Below are 5,824 nucleotides of genomic sequence, written 5' to 3' on the forward strand. Positions count from 1 at the left end.
GAATGCCTTTTCTTACAGGTCTGGAAGCTGGGAGTCTGCGTTCGAAGACCAGCAGACCTGGTTTCTTCTGGTGCCTTTCTCCTTGGCTCAAAGATGATCACCTTCTCTCTGTGTCTTCATACGGTCTCTTCTCTGTTTTTATGTCCAATTGTCTTTTTTGTTTGTTTGTTTTTGCAGAGGGTTCACCAGAGAGAGACAGAGAGAGGGAAAGTGAGAAATCACCCCACAGGGGGGATGATCACGCCTCAATCCCTTTCCCTCCATTCTCCTGGGATTTGGGGCATACATTTACATGTGCATGGCATAATTTTCAAGCTGCGGGTCTGGGACTTGAACTGCGGTAGGTCATGTGGGAGCCCAGCACCCTAACCATCACACTACTTGCTGGCCCCTCAATAGTCCTCTTAGTATAAGGACACAAATCATATTGGATTAGGGCCCACCTTACTAACCTTTTTTAAAGCTAATTAGCTCTGTAAGGATCTTCAGATATAGTCACAATCTGAGATACTGAGGGTGAGGATTGAATACGTGAGCTATTTTTTTTCCTTCAATTTTCCAGAATGTAAGGACATTCACTGAAGAGAGACACAGAGAGAGACAGACAGAGAGAGGGAGAGAGAAAGCACCCTCCCATAGGGTGTGGACACTACACAATCCCTTCTCCTCCATCTCCTTTAGGGATTTGACTTTTCTAATTCATTCTCCTTTCTCGCATTTCCCAAAAATGTTCTCTATGTCCTACTTTGTAGGGTACAAAGGGCTACAGATCTCAGGATTTCTTTGCCAGTCTAGTCACAGTGGGACTGAAATCTCTGAGCACAATTAAAAAATTACAGGCAAGGCACTCATTGGTCCAGCCAAGTCAGGTGTCTATTTCTGGCCCAGTCAGTTGCAACCAAGGAGGTGGAGACAATCCCGAACACGCTACTGTGGATTGAGGGCAGAGAGCACTTCTCACAGCAAGATTGAGGATTCTCATAGGATATGAACCCTAGTCCTTTGGGTTTCTAAGTCCCTTACTGTACTAGACGTCTCTCCATAACAGCCCAAGGATCTGAGGTCTCCAGACCAGTCTTGGGGGAAATGGCCCAGGGTTACCCCCAAAACCAAGGGTCTTAGAGACCTCAGCTGCTCGGCTGAGCATAGATGGCAATAAAACACGTAACAAGTAGGAGGCACAGGGCCAGGATAAGCGTCCTTGGCTGAGGTAGCCTGGAGACACTGGAGGAGCAGGTCAGTGAGGGGATCAGCAGGTGTATTCAGCGGGGAGATGTGCATGGGGAAAGAGGGGGCAGTCCCCCACTGTCAGGGACGGTGCACACTCTAATTAGCTAGGGCTCCTGCTCTACGGGTCTGAGACTGAATCCAAGGAAGGGGAAGAGAGTGGGGCCACGTCCAGAACTGGGATGTGGGTGCTCAGGAGGGAGCCCTGAGAACACCTGTCTTGAGTCCGCCATGTTGGTTAGGAGGCTCAGCCATGAGAAGCCTCATCCAATGCCTGGCGAGTGCCGAGCTGGAGCCTGCGCTGGTCCCTGGATTTTTTTCGTGTGGGGCACTCCCCACCCAGTGTTTTGTTTTTAGAGGAGTGCTTTCTTCTGAGTTTTGTGACCCCACCAGGAGGGAGGAAGTGCGCCTCTTTGAGACCGGTTGTGCATTTGGAGTCCTCTTGAATTCCGCAGCTAATCCCGAATGTGAGCTGCTGGCTGCGATGGTGCTTTTCTCCTCTCCAGTGGCCCGAGAGAGGATTAAACGCCTATTGGTCAGGCCAGTTACACTTCCTCAGCACATTCTTGGAGTCGCCCTAGGAAGCTGCTTCTTGGGTCTGGACCATTTGGGGCCTAAGGAAATCAATCCTTCCAGAATCGCTCCAGTCCTGTCTGAGACTAGCAGAAGGTCGTATGTCCAGGGAATGCAGAGTACAGGTTCAAGGGATGAATTAACCTGAGGAAACTGGCTCACACCGCTGGCCAGCCAGGGCATTCAGAGCTCCCACCCAGATTTTGCTGAAATCAAATGTACTTCACGGCTAATGCCCTCCAGATTCTCCTGAGGATAGTCAGTCAGTCAGTCTCCTTCCTTCCTGCCTTTACTCTTTGCTCACAGAGACAGGAAGAGACAGAGAGAAAGTGAGAAATCACCCCTCAGGGGATTGGCCATCCCACGGCCCCTTCTTCTCCATTCTCCTGTGTGGATTTGGGCATGTACACACACCTACCCGGCATGTTTTTCAAGCTGGGCCCAGGGCTCAAACCCTGCCATCAGCCATACGGGAACTAGCCGCCTTAACCTTCATGCCATCTATTGGCTCATGTAAGTCTTTCAAAACAAAACAAAAAAACAGTTTTAACATCTTTAATGGAGGGCATATGTGCTCGTGGGAGGGAAAGCGAGAAAGCACCCCCGTGGGCAAGGTCAGTCGCTTCATCGCTGCCTCTTTATGTGGTCTTGGTCACACACGCACGCGTGCTTGGTGTGGTTTCTGAGCCTCCAGTCTGGGACTCACATTGTGCAGTTGGCCATGTGGGATCCGGTTGTCCTAACCATAGGCCATGGGCTGGACACTTTTGAAAACTTTTAGCTTTAATGTAAGCATTTGGTTTTGAATAGATACTAAATATGTTCAGATTACTCTGAATCTGAAAGTGCAAAAGACCCCAGAGGAAGTGCCCTGTCTTCTGGTGTCCTGCAGGCAGTTAGTGTAGCCAGTCGTTTTGTCGCTAAGGACTTCATTCCTCGAGTCCTGGCCAACATGGGCACGTTTCAGACCGACTGAGAGGCAATGGGCCAAAGCCCAACGGGGAAGGCAGGCGCTGGATCCCAAGTCTGTCTCCCCCTTCCTGCTGGGATCCCAGGCCAGTCCCAGCCTCTCTGAGTGGCCTCATTTGCAAAACAGGAGGGAGGAGTGAAAGAACTTCTTGTACAGGGATTCTCCAGAGGATGACACGAGACCACAGGTTCTAGGCCCCTATCAGGCATATACGTTACACATATGGGCGCTGATATGACCTGTTCACAGTCTGACTCCCCCCTGGAAAACGAGCTCTTCAAGGGCTAGGCCTCCATGCTCAGCCCCGTGCCTGCCCACTCCCGAGCACACCGGCTGGCACGCAGATACTCAGTAACCACCGCGCTTGCTGTGTGCCAGGCTCCGTCCCAAGCCCACAGAGGAACTCAGTTTCCACAGTAGTCATCATGAGGGGGTTGCTACTCCCAGAACAGCACTCGGTTGGAAACTGAGGTGGGAGAGGCTGTCCCTTGGCTAGAGGACGCAGCACAGAATTTGGCTTCTGGTAGTCTGGCTTTAGCACCCGGGCACTCCTAGGACGACCAGCTCTTCCGGTTCCCCAGAACTGTCCTGGTGTTAAAACCGAAAGTCCCACCTCCCAGGAAGGGCAAACCACAGGGCGCAGGCTAGGGTGAAGTGAATCACTCGCCTCGGGCATGAAATTCCAAGGGAGTGCCAAAACGTAATATTTCCAAAGTAATCAAGACGAATGCCAAAAAAAGGTCCGATGAACATAATAGCAAGAGGTAAGCAGAACATCAGTGGCAGTACCCGTGAATCACCACTGCCCTGCTCCATCCCGAGGACAGGTGTGGATGTGAGACGTGGAGCCACACACAGTGAAGGAAACGCGGGAGCAAGCTGCTGGCCTCAGGCAGGACCGCAGGTGTGAGGCTCAGCCTCCCACCCCTCTCCCGTCTTCATGGGCCCCAGGAAGTCTTCTGGTCTGCCCGAGGTTTGGGCAGGTGCACAGCGGGCCCCTGGAGGCAGCAAGAGTAGCTGCAGAGGCGAAGCAGTGGGCGGGCATAGTGCTGAGAATGGAGGGCTTGTGCGCACGCCAGAGAGAGAGAGACCGAGAGACAGAAGGAGAGGGAGAAAGCAGCCCCTAACGGGCTTGGTCATGCCACAATCCATTCTTTTCTACTTCTCCATCTCGTTGGGATTTAGGGCACAAGTGTACACGTGCCAGGGCAGGGACTGAACCCTGCAGTCAGTCATGTGGGAGTCAGCTCCCTTAACCACCAAACCCTGGAGGTAGTGCTGGCCCCATCATTTTTTAAAAAAATTTTATTCATTCTTAGTTTGACAGAGAGAGATACAGGGTGGGTGAGTGAGAAAGCAAGCCACCAGGTCCAGGACTTGAACCGTGGTCACTAGTGGGAGTGTCCAGCGCCTTAACCACCATGCCACCTGCTGGTCTCAGCCCCATTATTTTTTAAAGGTTTAATTTGTTATAAAAATTAATTAGTACTATGGGAGACTTGTTAGATTAGATAATTACAGTATTTTTTTTAAAAAAGAAACAATATCTCTAAGGTTTAGTGTGTAAACACATGTGCGTGTGTGCCCAAGATCCCGAAAGGAGAATGGAGGGGAAGGGATTGCTGCGTGGCCATCACCCTGGGGATGATTTCTCGCTTTCTGTCTCTCTGTCTCTCTGATTCTGTCTTTCTGGCAAGCGCAGGCACCCTATAGCAAAAAAAAAAAAAAAAAAAGGAAAAAACACCTGGCATCAGCTTGAGGGCTGGTGGTTAGGGAGCTGGATACCACATGGGCCCTGCATGATTTGATCTTGGCCCTGCTGGCTTGCAAAACATGCGAGGCACTTGAGTGTGCATACCCAGAATCCTGACCAGATGAGAAATGCCGCATTATCATCCCCCTTTAGGCGCTTCCTCCTCCCTCTCTCTCAGTCTCTCTGTTAATCAAATGTGCCCTCTGGCAATAAAGAATAAAATGCTGATCTCTTAAAGTATTCCTCTATAGTTTACAAGCTTAATGTGATTTTCTATTCTTTCTACGAGATTTTTGCTATAGGACATGTGCGCTGGCTGGAGAGACAGAGAGGGGCAGACAGAAAGCGCTCCTGGAATCCAAGTGATTTCTGGTTTTCCATCCGTCTCCCCCTGTCCTGAGTGCAGACATTTTGATAATGTCCTCTTCTGGAAGCCTTTCCACGCTTGGCCTCTGCGACATCGCATTGCCCTGGTTCCCCAAGCTCTGAGCCCAGTGTGTGCTGCCTCCGACCAGCAGGCACCCTCCCGTGAAGTCCCCTGTTCCTTTTGAACAAACTCTGCTTTCTCTAAATTCAACTGTCAACACACCTCGGGGGCCGTAACGAGGTTGGTGGGCCCTTCACAGCCTTGCTGCTTTCAAGTGTGGCCTGATGTGTGTGGCCGTGGGCTCAGGCAAAGCCCTGAGGGAGCTAGTCAGACATGACTGCATCATCTGGGCCGTGAGATCCCCCAGATGTGAGCATGAACAAGGGAAGATGCCATCAAGACCCAGGTCTTCAGGGCTGCACGGAGAAGACATTTAGAAATATCCTAAGAACAAACAACAAAAAGCTCACAACACTCAATCTAATTTTTAAAAAAATAAAGAAAACGGGGCCCAGCAGTTGGCATAATGGCTATGCCACTGGACTCTCATGTAGTTGTCTACAGTTTGAGTCCCAGACCCAGTGGCTTAAACTCATACCAGGCGGTGTGCATGCATGCCCAAGATCCCGAGAAGAGAATAGAAGAGAAGGGATTGCAGCGTGGCCAAGCCCGTGGGGGGTGATTTCTCACTTTCTGTCCCTGTCTCTCTTTTCTGGTGAGCACATGTGCGTTATAGCAAAAACCTATCCAAAAAAAAGAAAGAAAATGTAATCCTTTACCATTTGAGGAATGGGTGCAGGTATGTACTTCTTGAGTAGATTAGGGACTATGTCTTCTAGAGTTTGGGAGTCCTTGGCATAATGACATAAAAACAGGCTCAGTATTAGAGAGAGATAATTTCTTTTTTTTTTTTTTTTTTTGGAGAGATTTTCGC

The sequence above is a fragment of the Tupaia chinensis genome, unplaced genomic scaffold (assembly GCF_000334495.1).
Source record: "Tupaia chinensis unplaced genomic scaffold, TupChi_1.0 Scaffold000426_1, whole genome shotgun sequence".
Classification (NCBI taxonomy): Eukaryota; Metazoa; Chordata; class Mammalia; order Scandentia; family Tupaiidae; genus Tupaia; species Tupaia belangeri.